This window comes from Antechinus flavipes, chromosome 6, assembly GCF_016432865.1.
Source record: "Antechinus flavipes isolate AdamAnt ecotype Samford, QLD, Australia chromosome 6, AdamAnt_v2, whole genome shotgun sequence".
Classification (NCBI taxonomy): domain Eukaryota; kingdom Metazoa; phylum Chordata; class Mammalia; order Dasyuromorphia; family Dasyuridae; genus Antechinus; species Antechinus flavipes.
This window is the reverse complement of record NC_067403.1, coordinates 188,158,382-188,182,596: the sequence shown is the minus strand read 5'-3', so window position 1 is coordinate 188,182,596 and position 24,215 is coordinate 188,158,382. Positions and strand designations below refer to the sequence as shown.

At 36.9% G+C, this 24,215-nt stretch overlaps 1 protein-coding gene across 3 annotated transcripts in view; it reads right to left on the bottom strand.

Moving 5' to 3' along the window:
• Positions 1 to 17,748, bottom strand: part of KIAA0232 (KIAA0232 ortholog) — a 101,920-nt gene extending 84,172 nt beyond the window's left edge. For 2 of the 3 annotated variants that reach the window (XM_051965554.1, XM_051965555.1), the window contains exon 1: positions 17,632 to 17,748. The gene's annotated coding sequence lies outside the window, so the exon portion shown is untranslated. The remainder of the gene's footprint in view (positions 1 to 17,631) is intronic. The other variant, XM_051965556.1, reaches the window with a different exon arrangement.
• Positions 17,749 to 24,215: the final 6,467 nt, after the last annotated feature.

Genomic DNA, 24,215 nt, shown 5'->3' with positions numbered 1-24,215 from the left:
AACAAGCCTGCAACTTGGTATGAAATCCAACTAAACTTGATCACCTTAAGAATATTAATACCAAAACTGAAAGGACAACAAATGGATACAAGATAGAAAAAATAATTACAAGCATTTCTATAGAGATCTATACTCATTAATAGCAGTACAGACACATCTGGAATCTTAACTTACTGCATAAGCTCTTTAAGAGCAGGGACTGTTTCAACTTGGTCCTTGTTAAGTAAGATTTAATACAGTTGCCTACCACATACTATGGAGAAAGATCTTAATGTTTAATTAAATCACTACATAAAAAAGGGAAAATAACAGTTAAGAAAGTAAAATCAAGATGAGTAAGTTGAAACTGAACAAATATGCATGGAAGAAATATCTGAGCTAGAAACTAGGTAATTTTAAATGCACCCAAGGAGCAATACCAAAAAAACGATAATGTGATAACATTAAAAAGGCATCTATGATCAATGACCTATATGCCCATCTTCTCTATAACATTGCAAAAATGATCTAAACATGCATCAAGATTATCCGTGGAAAATATGAGAAAGAATAGACATTTCACAATGTTTATTCACAACTGCCTATAAGAGATCACATTTTTTACATCCATCTATAGACATAAGATCCCATTGTGATAATTTGTTTAATACAAAAAAAAAAAAAGAAAGAAAATGAAATAAAAAGCACATGATTGAGTAGAACAGCTTCTTTTCCCAATGTTAAGATCATAAAAGATTTCTTGATAGAGGTAACCACAGTGATAACTTTATTTAATAGATGATCCTTTAATCATCATTATCAAACAGGGAAGCACAAGCTCACCAAATATGTTCACTGATGTTACAGATGTCTTGATGATGTATGATAATCTATACTGATTATAGATCTTCCAAATGGAAGATGTAAAGAGTCTTCAGATAGTCCACTTTGCAGTTGAGATTGTACTGACTGAATGCATCAAAGCCCCACAACACTACAAATCTCCTCAACACATTTATAGCCATTTAAAAACAACAACAAATCATATTTCCTTAGAAAATAAAACAAAACAAAAACAAACCATGATAAAAATACACTAAGGCTCCTAAATCCAGAGTAACAGAGATTCTAAAGTTTCTGTTCCTTTTTTTATTAATTGGCATATGCAAAAAAAAAATTAATTTCCTTTATAAAACTAAATAGCTTTATGTCAGTGTATTAATTGTCAAACCATCTGCACAGATTAAAAATGTTACAATCACATTGAAACTCAGTTGTGAAACATTAGGGAAGTACATGACAAATTCTATCATTTCCTTACTACTTTAATGCAATGATGAATGAAAACATAATTATAAAAAGTTATTTTAAAAAAGGAAAGATGGATTTTATGTATATCTCTACTACACAGTCACCTTTTTTTTAGGTGTCTATTAAGGAAAAAAAAAGTTTCTGTATGGTAAATTTTTTACATATATTAGGTTAAGGTCAAAAACAGCCACAATAATTACACCAATAACAATATTAACATAAAGAACTAATAATATAAACAATACTAATGTAATACTAATGCATGACCTCAGGAACTAATGGCCACAGAAGAGTCAAAATGTATTTCTAATCTACATCAAACAAAATTTCAGATTAGTTCTAAAGTAGACTCTCTCCTGTAAAAGGGATAATCAAAAGTATTTTGTGATCAAGGTATTTATACTTCTAGAATGAAATGCTTAACAAATGTGAAGCTACAGCCACAAAGGATTCTAAAAACACATTAATTTAAATGCTATTCTTGGAATTTAATTAAATGAAAATATTGTTTATCTAATATTTTCTGGATGCCTGAGAATAACATAAAAATCATAGCAGCAGTATTCTCTAATAATATTTTTACTGATGTCTAATGTTTCATCATGGTGTCTCTTCAACACATAAAAACAAAAATACCACCCCCAATATTTTGTAAAATCAAATTTAAACAAGCCTATTAATCATTTTAAACAGAAATTTCCTCAATTATAATAGTGTTCAAAATCTCAATTCGGAGAGTAAAAGCAGTGACTGGATAAGATATACTTTAAGGAACTAGGGCACTCATTAGACCATAAATACAATGACAATTATAAAAAACAAATGTTAGGCTAGGTATCAGTGGATATCAGAAATAGGTTAATAAAAAAAAAAGTACTAAGACTTAAAAACAAGTTTTAACTGAATAGAATCATATCCCAAATATCATTTTCAGCTCTCTGTTCACTTTTGTAATGATGTGGGGTTAAGAGGATCCTACAAACTTTAGCAGTGGTAGTGGTAGTAGTAGTAGTAAGACAATTAGTCTAAGTACAGACTGAAAATATATTACTCAACAAATTAAACATTTCCATTCTCTTACTCTGAAATTATGGCTTTCTCTTTGTTCCACACATAATAGTCCCTTTCCCATCTCTGTGATTTCGAATTGGCAACTCCCCTTCCCCCATTTCTGAAATGCACTCCCTCTTCACTGTAGCCTCAGATAATACCTTTCTTCCCTTCATGATGAAGCTCAAGAACCATCTTCTCCATGAAGCATCTGATAATGCAGATCTGTTAGATTTTCCTCTCAAATTACTTTTTATTTAACTACTTTGCATTTATTTTGTTTATGCTTTATATGTATTTGTCTTTCCCATTAAATGTAAGCTTCTTTTAAGTAGATTTGTCAGTCAACAATTAGTTTTTAAGTTCCTGCTAAATGCTAGAGATACAAAAACAGTGAAAGAAAATCCTGATTCTCAAGTCTAATGGGGCAGATAACAGGCATACATAACTATGTACAACTATACAACAACTATGTATAAACACGGTAAATTGAAGATAATCAATAGAGGAAAGGGACTGGACTTAAAGGGGATCAGGAAAGTTTTCTTATAGAAGACAGGATTTTAACTGGTATTTGAGGGAATGCCAAAAGAAGAGAGAAGGAGGAAGAGAATTCCAGGCATGAAGAGCTAATGAAAATGTTTGGAATCAGGAAATGCAGTTTGAACACTAAGGAGGTGTCACTAGTTCAGAGAGTACTGAAAGTGAAATGGGAACAGTGTAAGAAGACTAGAAAGATAGAAGGCAGGCAGTTGTGAAGGGTTTTGAACGTAAAAGAGAAGATTTTATATTTTCTTCTGGAGGTGATAAATAAATACTAAAGTTGATTGGATACAGGTGTAACATGATCAGACCTGTACTTTAAGAAGATTAATTTCGGGGTAGCTAGATGGGCAATGGATAGAGCACCAACCCTGAAGTCAGGAGGACCTGAGCTCAAATCTGGTTTCAGACATTTAACACTTCCTAGCTGTGTGATTCTGGGCAAGTCACTTAACCCCAACTGCCTCAGGAAGAAAAAAAAAAAAAAAAGATTAATTTGACAACTGAGTGAAAGATGGACTGGATTGGAGGTAGACTTGAGATAAGGAAATTTTTAAAAAGCTGCTGAAAAATACAGGCATTTAGTGTCAAGGACCTACACCAGAATGATGGCAGTCTCAGAATAGAGAAGGGTGTATACAAGAGATGTTATAAAGGCAGATACAATAAAATTTGGTAACACATTTGGATACGCGGAGGGTGAGACAGAGTGAGAAGTCCAGGAATGACACTTACTGTAGGAGTCTGGATGACTGAGCAAATGGGGGCACTTTCAACAGTTAATACAGAAAGAAGTTAGGAAAAGGGGAGGTTTTGAAGGAAAAGATAATGAATTTAATTTTGGACATGCTGAGTTTAAAATGACTATAAAAATCCAGGTGTAATAGGCAGTTGGAGATGGAACACCAGGGTGCAGCAGAGAGATTAAGGATAGATAAGGAAATATGAGAATCATTAGCATAGAACTGTTAATGAACCCATGAAATTTAATGAGATCACCAAGTAAAATCACACAGAAAGAGAAGACTAGAGAGGCTTGGAGGGAATGATCTGGGTGAAAGTCTAGCAAAGGGCTCAAGACAAAGTATCAAACAGAAGTAAGAAAACCAGGAGAGAGTAGAGCTATGAAAAATCTAAAAAGAAGAAAATGCCAAGGAAAAGAAGGTGACTAACAGTATCAAAGGTAGAAAAGAGGTCAAGAAATACAGGACTGAGAAAAGGCTATTACACTAGTCAATTAAGAGATCATTATGGGGCAGCTAGATGGTACAGTAGATAGAGCACCAGCTCTGAAGTCAGGAGGACCTGAGTTCAAATCTGATCCCAGACACTTAATACTTCCTACCTGTATGACCCTGAGCAAGTCACTTAACCCCCTACCCCCTCCAAAAAAAAGATCATTAGTAACTTTGCAGAAAGCAGTTTCAGTTGAATGATGAAAGTGGAAGGCAGAATTAAGAAGAGTGAGAGGAAAGGAAGTAGAGGCATCAATTCTTAAGGAGTTTAGGGGAAAGGGAAGAGAATTATGGGACAACAGTTAGTAGGGAGCAAGGGAACAAATGAGGTTTTTTTTTGGGGGGGGGGAAGGATGGGGAGTGGGGAATGGGGATGTAGCCTGGGAGAGCCTGAAGATAAGTGAGAATAGGGATGACAGAAGGGGTAATCCACTGGGGAAGACAGGATAAAATGAGATCCCTTGTGTATTTAAGGTATTTACTTTAGCAAGAAGGGGCTACCTTTACATGTGAAAAATGGATAAAAGTGAAAAAAGTACAGGGCATCTAGGAAACATAAGATTAGGAAGAGGGGGGGGGAAGGAAGTTTTCAGTGAATAGCTTCAATTTTTTCAGTAAAATCAACTGAGAGGGAAGGGGTAAGGGATTATAGAGTTTTGATATAAGACAAAAGGTTTGAAAAAGCTGTTGTGATGAGTGAAATATTGAGTTCATTAAGAAGGTGTAAAAGGATTGCCATGCTGCCAAGAGGGCCCAGTTAGATTATGTAACTAAATGTTACCTAAGGTAATACTTTTGTATCCTTTATATCTAACATAGAACCCAGCATGTAAATGTAAAAGCTTGTTGGTTGATTAATAACAATAGAGTATTAGCTAACATACATATATAGATAGATAGATAGATAGATAGATAGATAGATAGATAGATAGATAGATATATGGGGATAGTCAAGAGAATAAACATTTATCTAGTACCACTATATCTTGTGCACTGTGCTAAGTGCTTTAAAAATATTTCGTTTGATCCTCACACAACTTTTCAAGGTAGGTGTTATTATTACCACCTATTTTATAGTTGAAGAATCGGAAACAGAGGGACTTGGGATCACACAGCCAGCGTCTAAGGCTACATTTGCACTCAGATCTTCCTAATTTCACTTTGCTACCTCACTGCCTCTAATAGATGCTATTATTCTTACTTCACAGAAGAGACAGAGAGACCTCAAAGAGGTTTACTGACTTACACAGGGTCATCTGGCTGGTAAGTATCTCTCCAGGCAGGTCTTGCTAACCCCAACTCATTGTCCTAGTGGCTTAGTTGAACAAATGTTTGAGATTTAAAAAAAAAAAAAAAGTTACTTCCCCAATGAAAAGATGATGTTTGAAGCCAAGAACAGGGATTTTCACTTTTTTTGTGACTTTGGTATCATGATCTACACAAAATGATATTCAACAATATTAGCAGATTTTGTCACCTCTAGCTATTTCACTTGGACTTTTTGGTAATTTGTTCTTCAATGAAAACTGTTATTTTAAGATACCTCAATAATTTTTTTGGATTATTTAATATTCCAGCAGTATCATTACTCAGAGCAGCAGAAATAAAAAGCAATTTTTTTTTGGGGGGGGGGTGGTCTTCTGTTGAATTTTCCTGACTAGATTAATCTCCTTTCATTTTTAACATTATGACTTATTTGAAAACCAGTCTCAAGTGACAAAAGATGGAGGAGGAAGACTGCTCACATGTTTTATTTGAAACGTTTGGATACCAACCCTCCAATTCAGAAGAAAGAAGATTAACAAAAGTGTCATTTTCTCTTTCTCAGACTCTGAAAACCTGCATTGCCGCCATCTCCAAAATTTTCTCTGATTCTCCTAAACTCTCTGCAATCTGGCCTTAATTTTATCATTCAATTTAAACTACTGTCTCCAAAATTGCAAATGATCTCTAAATTACCAATCTATGCCTTTTTTCTCAATCCTCATCATTCTTGACCATGAAATAGAAATTTGAGATTTTAATCACCTCTGTTCCTGGATTCTTCCATCTGGGTTTTAATGAAAGTGCTCTCCCGTTTTTACACTGGATCTCTCTGCTCTTTTTCAGTCTCCTTTGATGGATTATCATCCATGCATCCCAAGTGTGGATATTCCCTCAAGGTTTGGCCCTAAATTACTTTTCTCTCTATACTTTCACTTTAGGATCTCATTAGAATGGTTCAATCACCATATCTCAATGTAGATGGTTCCTAGACCTACCTATATTATATGCAACTTTAGTGTCTCTAGTCTCTTACCCTGAGCGCTATTACTACAACAGCAATTACTCACTGACCATTACAAATAGAATACCATGCAGTCACCTCAAACTCAACATGTCCAAAACAGAACAGTCATCTTTTCCTTCCACACCTTCCCTTCTTCTCAATTTCCCTATGTCTCCACAGCTGTGGAGTAGCACCAATATCTTTCCTATTACCCAAGGTCACAAGCTCAATGTCATCCTCAACTCTTTACTCTCCCTGTCTCCATACAATCCACTTTTCTTTTTTAACCTCTACAAAATCTCTTGCATATATTCCTTTTTCTCCACTCATATGTTCAGACTTATATCACCACTTGCCTGGAATACTAAAATAGCCTCCTAATTGGTTCCCCATTCCACATAACTGCCACATTGACTTGTCCATGGTTCAGGTCTTAACCACGTCATTCCCTCTTCACCTAGTTAAAATCCAATGCCTCCCTACTACTATCTCTTAAAATAAATAATAATAATAATAATAAACTCTTCTAATACTAAAATATTTTTAAAACTTGGACACCTCTAAGTTTTAAAAGATTTTTAATCTTCAAAAGTTGAAAAATATTTTTTACTGATTTCTTTGAACTAATAGTTCATATTCAACAACTCTTTCTTCTTTCATTCCTTTTCATCTTCAGAAGGTCATTCAGAGCCATTACCTTTACCACATAGTTCCATTAGTTTTTCCAACTTGAATTTGGGCTTCTTGGGCAACTTGATTTTTTGAGCAAATATATCATAGAGAGAATAAATTGATTGTCAAGTGTTTTCACTGTCTTTTCCAAATGCTGTCTAGAATTTATTGACTTCTTTCAACTCATTTGCTTGCACCTCTGGGTATGTTAGGATTTTCATCATTTCTTGTGAATCTGAAAGACTGCTGTCCTAGGCATGAGAGGATCTTGCTATACTTGCTATGGATTTTGCTATACTTCTTGGTAAAAATCCACCCAAAAGAGGCAGTGAAGGTAGCCTTTGGCAGTTTTGACATCGATATGAGCTTAAATCATGGTTAACCATTTTAAAAAATCATATCTTGTTCAAGGTTAGGTTCACTCCATGGAAATTAGTCAAATAGTTTGACTAGTCAAATATTTTTACCCTGCGCAAATTTATAATCAGTTTGACCTGACTGCCATCTTCTATGATCCCCAAAAGCCTTTTCAATGCATTTAGTATAGTGACTGAAATAAGTGGGTACTTAATAAGTGCTTGTTTGGGGACATGATTTGACTGTTCTTATACCTGAAATGCATGTATTCCATCCTCTTTTCCAATTTCCTTCAAGACAGTCCAAGTACCACCTTTTGCATAAGATCTGGCCTGACTCCCTCAGCTGCTAACTCCATTCTCTTCAAAGTTACTTTTTGTGTTTTTGTGTACTTAAACATGCATATGCTGTTCCCCCTTCCCACCACCTCCGTTTTTTAAAATATGAGCTATTTAAAAGCAAGAATTATCTTTCTCTTTTGTCTTTACGTCCCCAGCAACTATCACAAGTGCCTGACAGAATGAGTATTTAATAAATGTTAGATGACTGAGAATTAACTATCATAATATATCTTAAATGTTAATTTATTTATACTTATATTAAATATTTCAAGCATTTGTGATTTCATGTATGTCTCTACCAAAATAGGTAGAAAGAATTGTTCTATATAAGCAAAGCAAAACTCTTTTAAACAATGGTCTTGAGAGTTACTATCCTCTTACTAGCCCTGGCATCTTCAAACCTAATGAGACAAGTTCTTGGACAAAAGACATATAGGGCATCATTAGGCCCAGACGCCTTTCCAGGTAAAAACTGCCCAAGTTTGAGTAACACATTTGGTATAGCTATCGAGAATTCAATTGAGTGCCTACTTTATAGATAGCATTGTATTAGGCACAAAACCTTCATGAAGGCACTTTAGAACTAGAATAAGCCTTAAAGAGTGCAGAGTCCAAATTTCTTTTTTAAATAAAGGGGAAAATAACAAGTGCCAAATAAATTATTTGGCTCAAGGGGGAAAAAAAGACAATAAACTTATTCTTAAGGGACATTTCCCACTCTAAGCATTTTTTATTATGTTCCTTGAAAGTACCCAAGCATTGCTCTATATGACATTCCTCATCCCATCTCCTTAACCCACTGTTATAGCTTTGCATAGCTTTGAGGCTCCTAAATACAGAAAAAAACCACAGCTGTCCCATAGGACTCTCTATGGATTGACTCTGGGGTTTGCCTTGTCCTTCATTAAGGGAGCCTCATCTTATTAAAAGAAGTCCTAATTCATCCAGTAAACCTCAGTAACTAAGCATCCCTCCAGAATAGAAGCATGCTATCAGAGTAAGCCAAATGAAATCTATTGGGAAATTATAGGCTGAAGCAAGTTGCTTAGAACAAACACACTTGTGGTTTCCAGGATTATCTTAAGGATATCAGTTCCAGATGCCAAAAGAGCTCAATGCCATTGATTAGTCATTGAAAGCATATAGTTAGCTATATAAAAATCAAGAAGACTAAAACTAACCATAAAAAAGAATGAGAACTTCTAACAATACCAGACAAATAAGCTAGAACATGGTGATAAACAGTATGCATAACCTTTAAAGGAGCTGGCTATGTTGGATCCAGAAGTGAACACAAAAAAGATGACCCGATATTCTCAAATATTTGAAAAGTTGCCATACAGATAAAGGAAAAGAGTTATCCAATGTTATTCCAAAATGTTTTGTTATTTAGCATAAAAAACCCAGAGTTAAAATTAAATGAAACACATTTTGATTCAACATAAGAAAGTTTATACTGAGAATACTTATCAAATAGGGAAAGAAATTAATCTGTAAGGACCTGGATTCCCTTTTACTAGAAATATTTGCACATCATCTAGAAAGTCATCTGACAGAGAAACTAGAAAAGGGATATGAACAAGGAAGTTTTGTGGTATTATCTCAACAATTCATTTTAACTTTAAAGTCTATGCTTCTTGTTGACTGCAATGGTATATAGCTTTTTCCCTAAAACTTTCAAATAAATACCAATATGCTGAAAATTATACAAGAACTAAACTAAGGATTTCTTTCTCTTTGAAACTTACATTTTAAGAAATATAACAAATTTAATCTTTCTTTGATAATGCAGAAGGCAGCAGTATTTCAATGTCACCATTATTATATTATTTTACAAACTGAAAAAATATATAATTTTCCACTTTTCCATATTAAAAACAAAAATAGCCTGTAAAGTAATTCCATCCTAAACTTAATTACCTCATTTACATTCTCAAGCAATCTTCAGAGTCAGACTAGGTTTATTTCACCAAACAATTATTAAGCATTTACTATGTGGAAGGTAGTAATGATAGATACAAAAACCAAAAAATATAGTCTCTACCCTCATAAAACTTATAACATATGGGGAAAAATAATACACCATAAGTAAATAAATGAATGAATTACATGGATTGAATTGAAGAGGGAGACTACTAACAAAGGGAATGAGGGAAAGTTTCACATGAAGAAAAGTGGCACTAGAACTAAACTTGGGAAAAGGTAAAGAATATGAAAGGCAAGGATGAGAAGCAAGTACATTCCAGTCATGGTGGACAGCTTATAAAAATGTCAAGGAACAGGAAAAGGAATGTCAAGTTCATGGAAACTCTAATAACATGGTTTGCATGGAATGTAAAATGGGCAAAGAGAAGTAATATAAAATAAGGTTGGAAAACTAAGTTGAACTAGGCTATAGAATTTGTATTCTTCCTCCCACCCCCTCAGAAGCCACAAGGAACCACTGAATGTTTCTGAGCAAAGAAATGACGAGATTAGACTGATATCTTGGAATTATTATTTTAGCAGTTTTGTGAAGGGAGACTAGAGAAGGAAGAGACTGGAAACAGGAAAACTAGTTTGGAAGTAATTAAAATAATTCATAAGAGAGGGCCTGAGGATAAAAAAAGGGGACAAATTCAAAATATCATGAAAACAGAATCAATAAGAATTGGCAACTAATTAATTATGGGGGCGGGGGATAGAAGCAGGGGTAATAACAAAAGGGAGAGGGGAAAAAAAATCAAGGATACTTTGATTTTTTACTGTTTATCTTGTCAAGGTATCATGTTTTTCAGCAAGTGGGATTTTGGGAGGAACCAATAATATGAGGACTCAATAGCCAATTGCTTTTATTAATCCTCTCACAATCTTATGCCATGGGGACACTGTCCAGTTTTCAAACAAACTATTCTGACAGTGTTACCATACCACACATATAAACATATATGTAAAAATATATGTAAAGTATTCCTTGGTTGTTTTTTTAATTCTATGTAGTCAAATGTTTTAAAAGAGGAATGAAAAATGTCTCACATCTTTTAGAGCTCTAGTAGAAAGAGCATTATGTTAAGAGTCAGAGGACCTGGCTTGGAATTTTAACAGTACCTTAGATAAGTCATTTACAACCTCTCTAAATTACATTTCCCTCACTTGTAAAAGAAAAGGATTAAAGGAGCAGTTAGATGATATAATAGAGCACTGGCCTTCGAGTCAGGAAAACCTGAGTTCAAATTCAGCCTTAGATACATGACACCAGCTATGGGACCCAAGATAAGTCACTTAACCCCAATTGCCTCACCCAAAAAAGGGGGAGGAGGGAAGGACTGACCCTTAAAGTCTTTTCTAATTCTAAATATATAAATAAATTCTATAATCTTAAATATCCAGAAACTTCCCAAATTTCTTTCTAATGCTTCTTTCACTCCCATCCTCATCAAGGATTCAGATCCACAAACTATAAACTAAAGAAATAGAATATTTGAGCTCTCTGTTCTGTTGGAATTTTAAGTAAAAACTATGTGAACATGCTAAAATATACATAAGATCATTTAAAGAAAAAGTTCTAGAGCAACAAACAAACTTAGTAGCAAAAGTTAGGCTTCTGCAAATCTGTTCATACCATGAGACAGGGTTCCCCCTAAACCCATTTCAACCTATATTCTGCTCCTCTCTTCAAGACTCAGCTCAGCTATCACCTCCCCCAAGAATACTCTAAGGATTTCAATCACATCTACCTTCAGTTAGAAATGCGTCCCATCCTCCTGAAACTTGGGCCACTATCATTTAACCCCTCAAGGTTATAGATTAAATATTATAATTATTACTTAATAACATAATAATATAATAAAATTTCACATCTATAGGTTTAATGATTTTCTAACTTTTACTATAATTATTTTTGTAAAATGTTGACCATTCCTCTCCCCCAACTAGACTGTAAACTCCTTGATGGCAAGGAAGCAGGTATATTCCATCTTTTTGGCCCCAGTGATTTATACAGAATTGGTATTTGATATTTTTAAAACACTTATTATTGCATAAGTTCTTCATGATTTATCAAAATATTACAATCCAGTTTGTAATCTGTCAACTGAAAACATCGCTGACAGAACTTGTACGCATGGCATTTGCAGTAGTATAATGGGGAGATAAAAACCTTTTTCCCTTTTCCATCATTCTAACTAGTGCCAAAATGCTTCATATTACACAAAGCATTTTTTATTTATTTCCTTCAATAAATATCTTTCCAAGCAAAAAAAAGTTTCATGTAGTTACATAATAAATTATAATTGTTAAATTAAGTCTATAACTCTGAGAGGTCAAATAAAAGTGGCCCAAGCTTCAGGAGGATGGGACTCATTTATAGCTAGGGGTAGGAGTGATTGAAATTCATAAAGGATTTGTGGAGGAGATGATAACTGTGCTTGGCCTCGAAGAGAAAGAAGCCTAACTTTTGCTACAGTGTTTATTTCTTGCTATAGAGTTCTTTCTCTTTATATGACCTTATGTATACTTTTTCACGTTTACATATTTTATTATTGACATCAAAATTACTACTTTATTACAGAAAAAAGTTCAGAAATCTTCTGGGGGAGGACAGAAAGGAAAAGACCATATATGATGGGGTAGATAATAGCAATATATATAACTAACTGCAACTATTTCTTAAAATTCTTCACTTTTCCACTTCAGCTGGCATTCTGATCACTTCATAACTAAAGAACATGTCGTTATTAAATAATACTAAGTACCTACTTGTACATAAAAACCTATGTCTCTATCCAACAGGGTTATTTTAGTTTAAGAGTCACAGTGGATTAGCCATCTTTATTTACATTGCTGGTTTACCTATGTATGATCTGGTTTATTTAATTCAGTTTTATTAGGTGGATTCTTTCATCAGAAATATAATCCTATGAAGATCTGTTTTTCTGGAGTTGCAAACACTCAATTATCTATAATAATAGAAGACTGGAGTATTGTTGTAATAAAAGAAATTCAAAGTCTTCTTTTTTCCATTCATTTCAACCTCATCTCCAACTAAACTCTTTAGAACTGCTGCTATTAACAAACTGCCAAAAGGATACTTAACTGCTAATGAACAACATAACAGAAACTTGGCATATAAAAAAAAAAATTAAGAGCCTAGATAATCTTGAAAATGAATAGTTCCTAATATTCATGAGTAGGTTGAAGAAATTTTAAAAACTGCTTTAGAAAATATGAAATTTCTAACATTGCATATAAACTTTCTAGTTTTAAAACAAATTCTTAAGAGTTTCTACAAATACTTGCTAACTACTAGCAGCTGAAAGCTAACTACTTCAATCTTTGAGGGAGGTACGTAGTAGTAGGTAGTAGGACTGAACAAATTTGGGAAGGGAGTAATAATGTAAAAATGATCAACTTATAATAAAAGAACCAGTACATTTATTACTATATGTCTTAGTATATGTTATTATATACCTAAAATAGCTTCCTTTAGTGTATGGATCTCCTTTTTAAAAAGCAAATTGATTTTTTTCTTTTTTAAAAGCTCTTCTGTAAATGAATTATTAACCAATACAAAAGAGAACAAACGATCTCAGGGACAGGAATAAAAGGTCTGTCTGTCACAAATACAGGCTGTGTGATTCTGGGTAAATCATTTGATACCACTAGGCCAATGTTATCAAACTCAAATAGAAATGAGAACCACTAATTTGTATATAAGAATACTTTAGGAAACAAAGTGACTTCATTTTAAAGTTTAATGTTATCTATGTTATATTGCATTTTTAATTTATTTTGTTAAATATTTCCCAATTATATTTTAATGTGATTCAGATGGACTCTGAAGTGTAGCTATCGAAATTCAGACTCTTGTTTGACATTCCTACTCTAGGCACCTCTTTAAGACTAGCAATTGCAGAGAATGAGCTGACATGTAGTGGCAAAGGGAATTTGCTTATTAGAATGCCCTGAATAGTTAACACAAAATAACCAATTCTTTTTCCAATACCTCTTCTCTCTCCCCTCTTTCCCTCCATCCTTACCCTCCTCCTTCCCCACGCCAGCCCCTGCACCATTCACTACCATTTATAACAGTTTAAGGAATTTACTACCCTTCAGATTTTCATGTTTAATATAGGCTTCCAAAGGCAGTGGATAGAAGGCTTGCTACATCCTGTAGGGTTCTAACATTTTAGCATAGGAGCAATGGTCAAAAAAAAAAAAAAAGTTCCTGGAATGGAAAGATGTCTTCATTAGTATTTGATCTATCTATTTTCAGAAAAGATACTGGGGAAATACGCTACTAAAGCAGGGGAGGGGAATTATCTATTTCAGTTATCTATAAACAAGCTATTAAAAGGAAGGCACACAGGTTTTATAGTAGAAAAGTTTTCAAGTAATTCAAAATTCACACTTTATTGAAATCTTGTCAATAAAATCAAGCAAAATCATATCAAATTCCATTTTTTCAATTTTTGAATGACAAATCTAAACAATTTAGGGTCAGACAAAAAGCTCAAAGGCCAAAAATAAAAACAAAAATAAAAACACCTACCTGTTCTTGATTTTTCACACATATAAAGAAAAAACTTTACCACAGATTTAAAAAAAAATGTAAGTTAAAAAATATTTAATACCAAAAACCACTCAAAATCCAACCTATATCCAAATATCAAAAACAAAAGAAATAATACTCATCATTTAACTTGTCCTCTATAAAATATAATTTAAAAATTAAAAAGGATTGCACTTTAAGAGGTACTGATTTAAGGCTTTTAAAAAAGTTATAACAAGTGAAACTACTGAAAAAAATTCACAATTCCTTACACAAAGAAGTTTTGGTTAATCTGTCCTACCAGCATTCTCCAACAGTACAAGTTGTACCTAGCAGTAGAAAAGGATACTGATTTCATTATCACTTGCATATCCTTGATGTATTTTCATGCCAGCAAATTTTAGGTCTATATTTACGAAACTGCTTTAATTCCAGGAGGAAAACTGCAGTTCAATAACTAAAACTCTGAAAAGCCAAATTTAATTATCCCCCCCTCTCAAAATTAGTCATATTTCTTTCTTAAAAGCTTTCATTGTAAAAAGCCATTTCTGAAAGTATTTAGCACCCCAGCTTAGATCCAAACCCAATTAGTGGATGCTTCATATTATATAATATTTCATAATAGCTTTTAAAGTACATTCATTTTGATTATCTGATTTGATTCTTAAAACAACCTTATGAAGGAGGTTGGGCTGATGATAATCTCAGATTACAGATGAGGAAATCAAGGTTTAGAGAGGTTAAGAGACTTATCCCAGGACACAGGGTTAGCAGTAATTTGAATCCAAGGAAAAAACTCTAAAATTATAGTAATAGAACTGGGAGTGTGATCGGAGGAAGCCTTTTCTATGGAAATCGCAGTATGTGTCAGAGGGGGCACAGGAAGCCAGGTCTTCCCAGCTATGAGAACTGCTGGCTCTTCACTATCCCCAGACACCTTTTTTGACTTTAAGAGTACCTTTTTACATGAAAATAATCACTTTTGAAAAACAAATATTGGACAAATAACAATTACAGAAGACTTAATATTTAAATTTCTGGATATTAACCCTAACTGGCTAGAACTTCTACATAAAAAATATAAGCTAACTATCCAGTATAGTATAATTTCCTTGAGGGTAGAGCCAATTTCCTTTTTGTCCTTCCCTAGGACCAAGCACATAGTCTCAGACCTAGGAGGTGTTTATGGAAAGTTTATTAAATTGAATGAAAATATCTTCAAATGCACTACATTAATAAATCTTAGTGAAATATTTGCTTTGTAGCATGTATTCAGATGTGATGTTTCCTGCTTCTTTAGTGTGAGCAGCTAAGTTAGGATTTTCTGAAAAAGAAATAATTTCCAACCTTCACAATTCATAAGCTTATTGTGAAATAAGAACCAATAAATATTGTCCAGAGCACCACATTTTAAAGATTATATTGCTTTAAAAAATAAACAATTATTCAGCAAAATAACAGTTCAGCAGCTGAATTTAGGATTTGAGGAATAACATCAAAAGTGAGGTGAGGTTAAATGATAGTACAATCCTCAAAACAGGAGAGCCTCAACGAGACTCGTTTGAACTCTATTCAAGTAATTAGTGTTAGAACATTTGACCTTCAAAATGCAGTAAGGCAGGAAACCAAAAGACTGTTCCTTAAATTAGTTAAAAGTTTTTTTTTCTTTAAAGGTGTTTTGGAATGGCTTCTTTTGCTCAGTCATAGAAATAAGCCAAGTAGATTCATTACTTATCTACAAATCTACAAATTCATTACATTATCTACAAATTGTATTCTTCAATTGAATCTACTCCCAATTTCCCCGGCACCACTATCTACATCTGACACCATTTTTTTCCCTAATATCACTGGAAATAAGTAAAGTCAATAAAATTTGAAACTGGTGGAATAGAAAACGGTTTTAATTTAAAATATCTAATCTCGGAAGCAATTCACAAAAACTAAGTATGATTAAATACATCCCAATAATCTCACTCTTCTTTCACACGTCTAAAAAAAGTGTACAGCTTGACCCAAGGAGGAAAAAAAAAAAAAAAACTGTCGGCAGAAAGAGAAGAGGGAAAAATGGATTCTACTTCGACCTGGGGGAAGTAGAGCTTACCAATACAACTTAGTAGGCACCTTTACTCCGTAGCACCACAAACTGCAAGCTAAATGACTGTTGAGTTATTTGCAGTTATTTCAGTGACGGTAGATTTTGCATCTCCCGGCTGAGACGCTAAGAGCTCTTTAAAAAGTCGATTAGTAAGGCGTACTCTTAGGAATTTATCTAAAAAGAGGGGCAAAAGCTATGAGGGAGGATCGAATCCTAGCGAGTGACTTTTTGAAATGCTCTTGCATTAAAACGGCGCAATGAGTTTGACTTTGTTGGTCTGTCACTTCTGCATTCAGCTGTAACCTTCGCCAAACCTTGTGCCGCACCCCTTCTCCCCCGCCCACTCAAGTCCCGCCCAAATGGAGAGCGATTCCAAGTCACCATAGGACACCGTCTCCTGTCAGTCAGCCCCCCCTCCCCTAGCAGTTCCTCCAGCAGCTCGCTCTCCGCGGTTTCCCTTCAATAGGCCCCTAAAGGACAATGCTAAATGGGAGGGGGGAGGAGGAGAGGAGGGGATGCGGGGGGAGTCAGTCTATCCGGCCCAACAGCGCGGCCAACAATCCCCACGGCTCCTTGACAGCGCAGCCCATTAATTGCAAAGTCATCTCGGAGCCAAAGGCTCCCTCCACTGTTTACCCTCTCTCGCCCTCCGATGCCCAGGAGCATGAAGGGCTTCGGGGGGAGGGCGTTTCAGGGGCCCCGGCAGGGAGCAAGAACGCCGAGCGGCTCAGTGCAAGGTCCAGGCGCCCCTCTCCCGGCCCCCTCCCCGGCCCCCAGCTCCGACCCCACTTTTCACGCAAGGAATGGCCTCGAGTCCAAGGTTAGCTCATTGTGCATGGGCAGAGCAGGACCGGTCGAGGGGATGGAAGGGTCTGCTGTCCGCAGACTCCCTGGAGCGCAGACACAGGCCAGATCTGCAGAAGCTGGCCGGCCCCCGGCGCCGACCTGCTCCCGCGCCCGCGGGGCCGCTGTCCAGGGCCCCCGCCCCCCTCGGCCGGCACCGGCTCCCGCCTGACGCACCAGAGGCCCTCGGCCATGGGCATCATCCCCGACCTTTCCCGGGTCCCCGTTCCCGGCTCCCGAGGCCCCGCTTGCCGCCGCCACCGCCCCCGGGAGGCCGGGATGCCCATCCTCCCTCCGGGCCCCGGCAGCCGGCAGTGGAGGCAGGCCAGCAGGCCCCCCATCGTCCCCGGCCCGGCCCCAGCGGCTCACCCGCCCCCCAGGCTCCCGCCCGCTCCAGACGGTACCTGCCGAGGCTGCGGGGAGGGCGGCGGCAGTGGCGCCGGCTGGAGCGGCCCACAGCGCAGGCTAGCGGGCGGCCTCTCGCTCCGACCGAGACCCCCGTCCCGCTGCCGAACGCCCGACCGGCCCTGGCCTGCGCCTTACGTAAATCGGCGGCAGCGGCGGCGGCAGCGGCGGCAGCGGCGGCGGCGACTCCGGCGGCGGCTCCCAGCGCCACTAGGCGGAGGGGAGGGGAAGGGAGGGGGCAAGGGAAGAGGGAGGGGGACGGGGAAGCCTCTCCGCTCGGTTACCCGGCAACTGGCCTCAGCGCCCCGCCAACCAGGTGATAGCTCCATATCCTTCCGCTCAGACACCCGGGATTACATCAGAACAGGGTCACATAGTTCCCTCCCCTTTCAGGGCGGAGAGCGAGCAGAGAAGAAGGGAAGGAACGGAGAAGAGGAGAAGGAGGGAGGAAAAAAGGGCGAAAGAGGGATGGGAAGAGAGAAAAAGGGGAGAGGGAGAAGGGAAAAGGAAAAGAGAAGGCAGCCGATGTAAAAGGGAGGGCTGTGAGAAGAAGGTGGGAAACATTTAGGAGAAGGGAGGAGTGTAAAGAGCTTTGCAAAATATACAGGGAAAGAAAGCCAATTTTTCTTACACGGGAATATATGTGCCAGCAGATAAAAGGCCAGCAGGAGAAGGGGAGGTACCCCTCCTTTCCCCCCTAATTCTGCTGTGCATGGAGAATAGCAAAATTAGCAGGGACACGGTATGGATCGCTGTCTTTCTATAGCCTACCTTCGTGTCTAGAGATTAGAAAAGGGAGCGGGAGCTGTCAGCTTGTACAGCAAACCCAACCTCTGGCTTCATTCATTCCCCTTCCCAATGAGACTTTTCTAATCCCCACCCCCACCCCCGCCCCAATCCGCCACCAACCCCTTCTGACTGCTCTGCATCCCCTCTTCTCCATCTTTACCCGCGGGAAGATCAATAAAGCCGCAGAGACAACAGCCCTCCGCTCCCACTCCGCTGATCAAGTGTGTGTTACAGAATTTCAAGTGCCTTCCTCAGATGCTTCACCTGTCAGCTCTCCTCTTCTTTATCCTAGTAGAAAAGACGGAAGAATATTTTTTAAACCTGGCTGAAAAGCAAAACTCAAAGGGTGTGTTTTTATTCATAAAGAAAAACGAAAATAATACTGAAGGATATGAAAGTGAAAATCCAATCGGCAGATAAGCACTAATCTTTCCATGACCTGCAAGCTCTGACCCTCCTATTATGCCCATAATAGAATTTTCAGAGCCTGAAGGGACAGTGGAGGTCACCTATCCAACCCCTTGACTTTAAAGAAGGAACCTGAGACCCAGGGAACAAAGGTGTCACCTAGAAACTACAGGCCTGACAATAACAGCATGTTTCTCCAGTGACATTATTTCATTTCTTATTTCTTAATTTTCATTATTCTTAATTTTGGGTGGAATGAAGTTACATAAAGAACTATATAAATTTATTAAATTTGTTAAAAGAGAATATGGAAAACCTGCTTAGTGTCCTTCTGTTTGACTGTTTTTCCCTAAAGATACTTGACAGGTCCAAAGCACTTTGTCTCTATAAAGTACTTTTGAGGGATCTAAGAAAGTAAGGGAAGAAAACAGAGGAGTTTTCAAACACATGAAGGATAACAAGTTATAAAGCTTTTACATTGGCATTTTGAAGGTATTGTACTTTCCCAAAGCTCTCTTAAAAGCTCACAACTAATTACCCTTCCCTTTAAAAATAAAGATTATAATAATTTTCTTACTCCTAGAAGTTAAGCTTCCAAGGGAACTCAGCTGAAGCCAACCAACTAGAAGAATCTGAAATGTAGAGTAGTTTCCCAGAGTACAATTGATTTGGGAGAAAAATCCTACTAAAACCAGAATTAATAGTCCTTATGAGTCCTATCTGTAGAGAATTATTCACCTTCTCTGGTCAATAAAACAACTGGAGCAAGATCAGACTCTATGGTCCTTTAAAGCTAACACGTAATAGTAAAGAAGCTTGGCAGCTTTGATGTCAGTGCAGCGACTGCCTGCCTGGAGACTTCTGGCAACTAAAAGCATTTTTTTTTTTTTAGCAATTTTAATCATAAAAAACATTTCATAAATTAAGTCAGGAGGATCTGAGTTCAAATTCAGTTTCATACACTTTCTAGATTGTGTGTGACCCTGACCCAGGCAATTTCTGTCAGCCTTAGTTTCCTTATCTGTAAAATTAGGACAACAACAGCTTTTATCTCCTAGAGTTATTGTGAGATTCAAATGAAGTAGTATTTGTAAAATGTTTAAAATGGCATGTCACATGATAGATGCTATATAAATGCTCTTCCTCCTCCTTCCCCTCCTTTCCTCCTCTTCCTTTCCTCTTCTCTTTTTCCTCCTCTTCTTCTTTTCCTGAGCCTCCCCCCTCTTCCTCTTCCTCCTCTTCCTCCTGGTCTTCCTGCCACTCCTTATTCTTATTGTTGTTGTTATTCCTGACCCCTTCATGCAAGGCAGGGTGTTCACTACCAATAAGGAGAGCATCTCATATCACTGGGCTTTGGGACAGGAATTATATTATGCTGCTGCTGCTATTGTGCAGTGAAAAGTAACACTGGACTGACTAATTCTGTGAGTTCTGATTGTGAATAAAACCTCACAAATCCCAGAGTTTAAAAAAATTAGAGGTTATCTAATTTATTTCATTTTATAGATGAGGATACTTGAGTCTCAGTAGAATTAAATGGCTTGCCTAAGTCATAGAGTTAGTAAGTGATAAAGACTGGCTTTGAACCCAGGGTAAAGCAAGCCAGTTTAGTTAAATAATAAGGTACTCTAAGGGTAAGATAGGAGGCAGCATGTGCCAGACCAGTCAAAACAGCAACACCACCTTAACTACTATTTCCTCTCAGGCACTGATGGAGACTGCCTGGGACCATGAGCCCAAATGTGTTGGGAATAATAGTGTCCTCTCTCCCTCTGCCTCCCCATCCAATACTGGACCAGATCTCACAGCTTCACTGAGAGGAGAAATCATTGTGAAGAAGGAGCTTACCTTCTTCACCAGCAATAACAATAGCTGCTACCTTAATAGCAACCATGATTGAATACACACAGGAACCCTGGGAGCAACATCACCACCCAGACCACCAATCCTGTTTTTGTTCTAACCTTTACAATTATTGCCCAAGGATGTAACTCTTGTGGACAAGGGAATAGACATCCTCACCAATTGACATCCAACAGGGAATATAAACTAGCCTATCTGAAACAGCAAAACACAATGAGAAGGAAACAGGAGGGAACATGTGCCAGTATGATTCAAAGCATCACTATGACCAACATATTCACTTCATCCTCTGAGGGAGATAGTCAAAGAGACAGCCAAGCTCTGAATCCAAGGGTCTTTGGAATAACAGTCCTTCTAGTCCAATGTCAAATCAAATGGTTTGACATTGGAAAATGAAAGGATTGGATTAAGTTTCTAAGGTCTCTTCCAGCCTTATAATTCTACCTCCTATGTCTATGGTATGAAATTATGCTGTTATCTGTCAGGCTTTCCAGCTATCCTATTCCACGTGGACAAACAGTAAACCATTAAGATGCATTGTTTTCTATAAGTTGCAACTAACTGCTGCTGCCATTTAATTCATATCAATCCTTTCTTAAAACCTGTCATAGACCCCATTACATTACATGTTATGAACAAATTTTCTATTTGTAAGCAGCAAACTTCTTTCATTTATTTATTTCTTCAATTCTTTAGTGTTAGTCATTATTGTTGTTATTATTTCCTTCTGTTCTTTCTATGTCCTAGCCAGTTTGGATTGCTCCCAGTCATTCAAAGGAAAAAATTACTCTCCTCATTCTGTGCCTTTTTCTTCTGTTGTTCAGGCTAGCAGAACATGGACTAGAGTTGAATTTATCCTAAGTTTGAACTGCAAACCTGCCATTCACCAGTTATATGACTTTGTTTAAGTTACTCAAACAATCTGGGCCGTAGTTTTCACATTTGTAAAATACAGTTAAGAATCCTTGCACCAGCTACCACACAAGATGGTTATGGGGATCAAATCCAATGATATCATTTATGGAAAAATGCTTTAAGCATTATGTAAATGTTATTATTCTCCCAGACTTTTCTCAAATGACAAGCATCAGATTCATCTTTCAATCAATATTGATATAAAACATTTACACTCAACATTAGTACATAATGTAAATACTTTCTATAATTGGTTTGACAATGTTTGTCCAGCTGCCCATTGTCCATGTCATTTTACATACTTGTTTTATTTTAAGTTGTAAGGTGCTTCAGGGCAAAAGTATTATGGTTATATCAGCTTGACTTTCATACCCAGAGCAGAATCACAAATAAGTAGCATTTCATAATTGCATAGTTTTTTATAATTTAAAAAATTTGTGGAAACTTTGCTATACACTTCATATTCAGCTCTAAACTGAGATGAATTACCTTGTGTTTCCAGCTTGCAAACAACAGCTGTTACAAGACCTCAGTCACACGAATACTACCCCTCTTCCCAAAGAAAAAAGGAATGGAGAAGACCAAAGAAGTGTTCTCAAAGACCCAACTGTCACTGACCATTTCTCTCTCTTCTTTTTTTCTTTTCATTACACAAAGCCAACATTGCAAGCCCTGTGATACAATCTGTGCCTAGGACTTCAAGTACCTTATAATTCAATGCACATGATGTTCCCCAGAGATAAACACAACAAAGGGAAGGTAAAACATACAGGATAAGCAACCTCTTTGCTCAGTAGCAACTTCTGTCCAAGATATTTTATATACTGATAGATTAGCTCAAGGGGCTAAGCTATTTAGTTCACTGCAAATCACAGTCTAGACAATTACCTTTTTTCATCCACTTGTTTTTTTCCTATTTGGATAGTTAAATCCAACTCACTTGAATGATTATGAATCTCATTTAAGAGCTCTGTCACGTTCTAGTACTTGATGCATCTAAAGGAACTCTTTTATCCATAAGAAATCCTTTTTTCCTTTTATATTCTGTACTGGATAATCTTCAGTGACAATAGCAAACACCTTTGGTGACTCCCTTATTCAATGTTTTATTTGTTATTAATAATCAAAAGTCATTGATGAAAGTTACTTCTATAAATCACTACTGATCAGAGAAATGCAAATTAAGACAACTCTGAGATACCACTACACACCTGTCAGATTGGCTAAGCTGACAGGAAAAAATAATGATGAATGTTGGAGGGGATGCGGGAAAACTGGGACACTGATGCATTGTTGGTGGAGTTGTGAACAAATCCAACCATTCTGGAGAGCAATCTGGAATTATGCCCAAAAAGTTATCAAACTGTGCATATCCTTTGATCCAGCAGTGCTACTACTGGGCTTATACCCCAAAGAGATACTAAAGAAGGGAAAGGGACCTATATGTGCCAAAATATTTGTGGCAGCCCTGTTTGTAGTGGCTAGAAACTGGAAATTGAATGGATGCCCATCAACTGGAGAATGGCTGGGTAAATTGTGGTATATGAATGTCATGGAATATTATTGTTCTGTAAGAAATGACCAGCAGGATGAATACAGAGGCTTGGAGAGACTTACATGAACTGATGCTAAGTGAAATGAGCAGAACCAGGAGATCATTATACACTTCAACAACGATATTGTATGAGCATGTATTCTGATGGAAGTGGATTTCTTTGACAAAGAGACCTGAGTTTCAATTGATAAATGATGGACAGAAGCAGCTACACCCAAATAAAGAACACTGGGAAACGAATGTGAACTATCTGCATTTTTGTTTTTCTTCCCGGGTTGTTTTTACCTTCTGAATCCAATTCTTCCTGTGCAACAAGAGAACTGTTTGGTTCTGCAAACATATATTGTATCTAGGATATACTGCAACATATCTAACATATATAGGACTGCTTGCCATCTGGGGGAGGGGGTGGAGGGAGGGAGGGGAAAAATCGGAACAGAAGCGAGTGCAAGGGATAATGTTGTAAAAAAATTACCCTGGCATGGATTCTGTCAATATAAAGTTATTATAAAATAAAATAAAATATATATAAAAAAAAAGAAAGAAACTTACTTCTATTTGGCTACATAGGAGAAGCCTGTTATAAGATATCCAGAGAAGGCTTTTTTAGAATACATACACATATTTAGAATATGCACATAAGCACATGCACATAAAAATATACAAGATACACAGTGTCCCAAAAGTCTTAATTGAGTTGAATAAAGAAGTAAAAATGCTATAAACCTGCAAAAAAATCATTTGAACATTTATTTAGGTTTCTTTTACACTTAGTTTTTTAAATTTTCACAAGATGGGGCATTGTCATTTTGCATTTTGTGTGCAACAATTTCTGGATGATACTTTCTCTGACTCCTGGATTAGGAAAGAAAGTTATTTTTCTTGGCTATCTTAGTCACCTGGTCTATTATCATTAGACTTTTTCTTGTGGAAAAAGCACAGTCTGAGAGGTAGGCACTGTGGTATACTTCAGGACTTTTTAAACTTTTCCCACTCTTTTGAACCCTTCTCACCAGAGAAATTTTTATGTTCTAAGTGTATAGATATATAAAA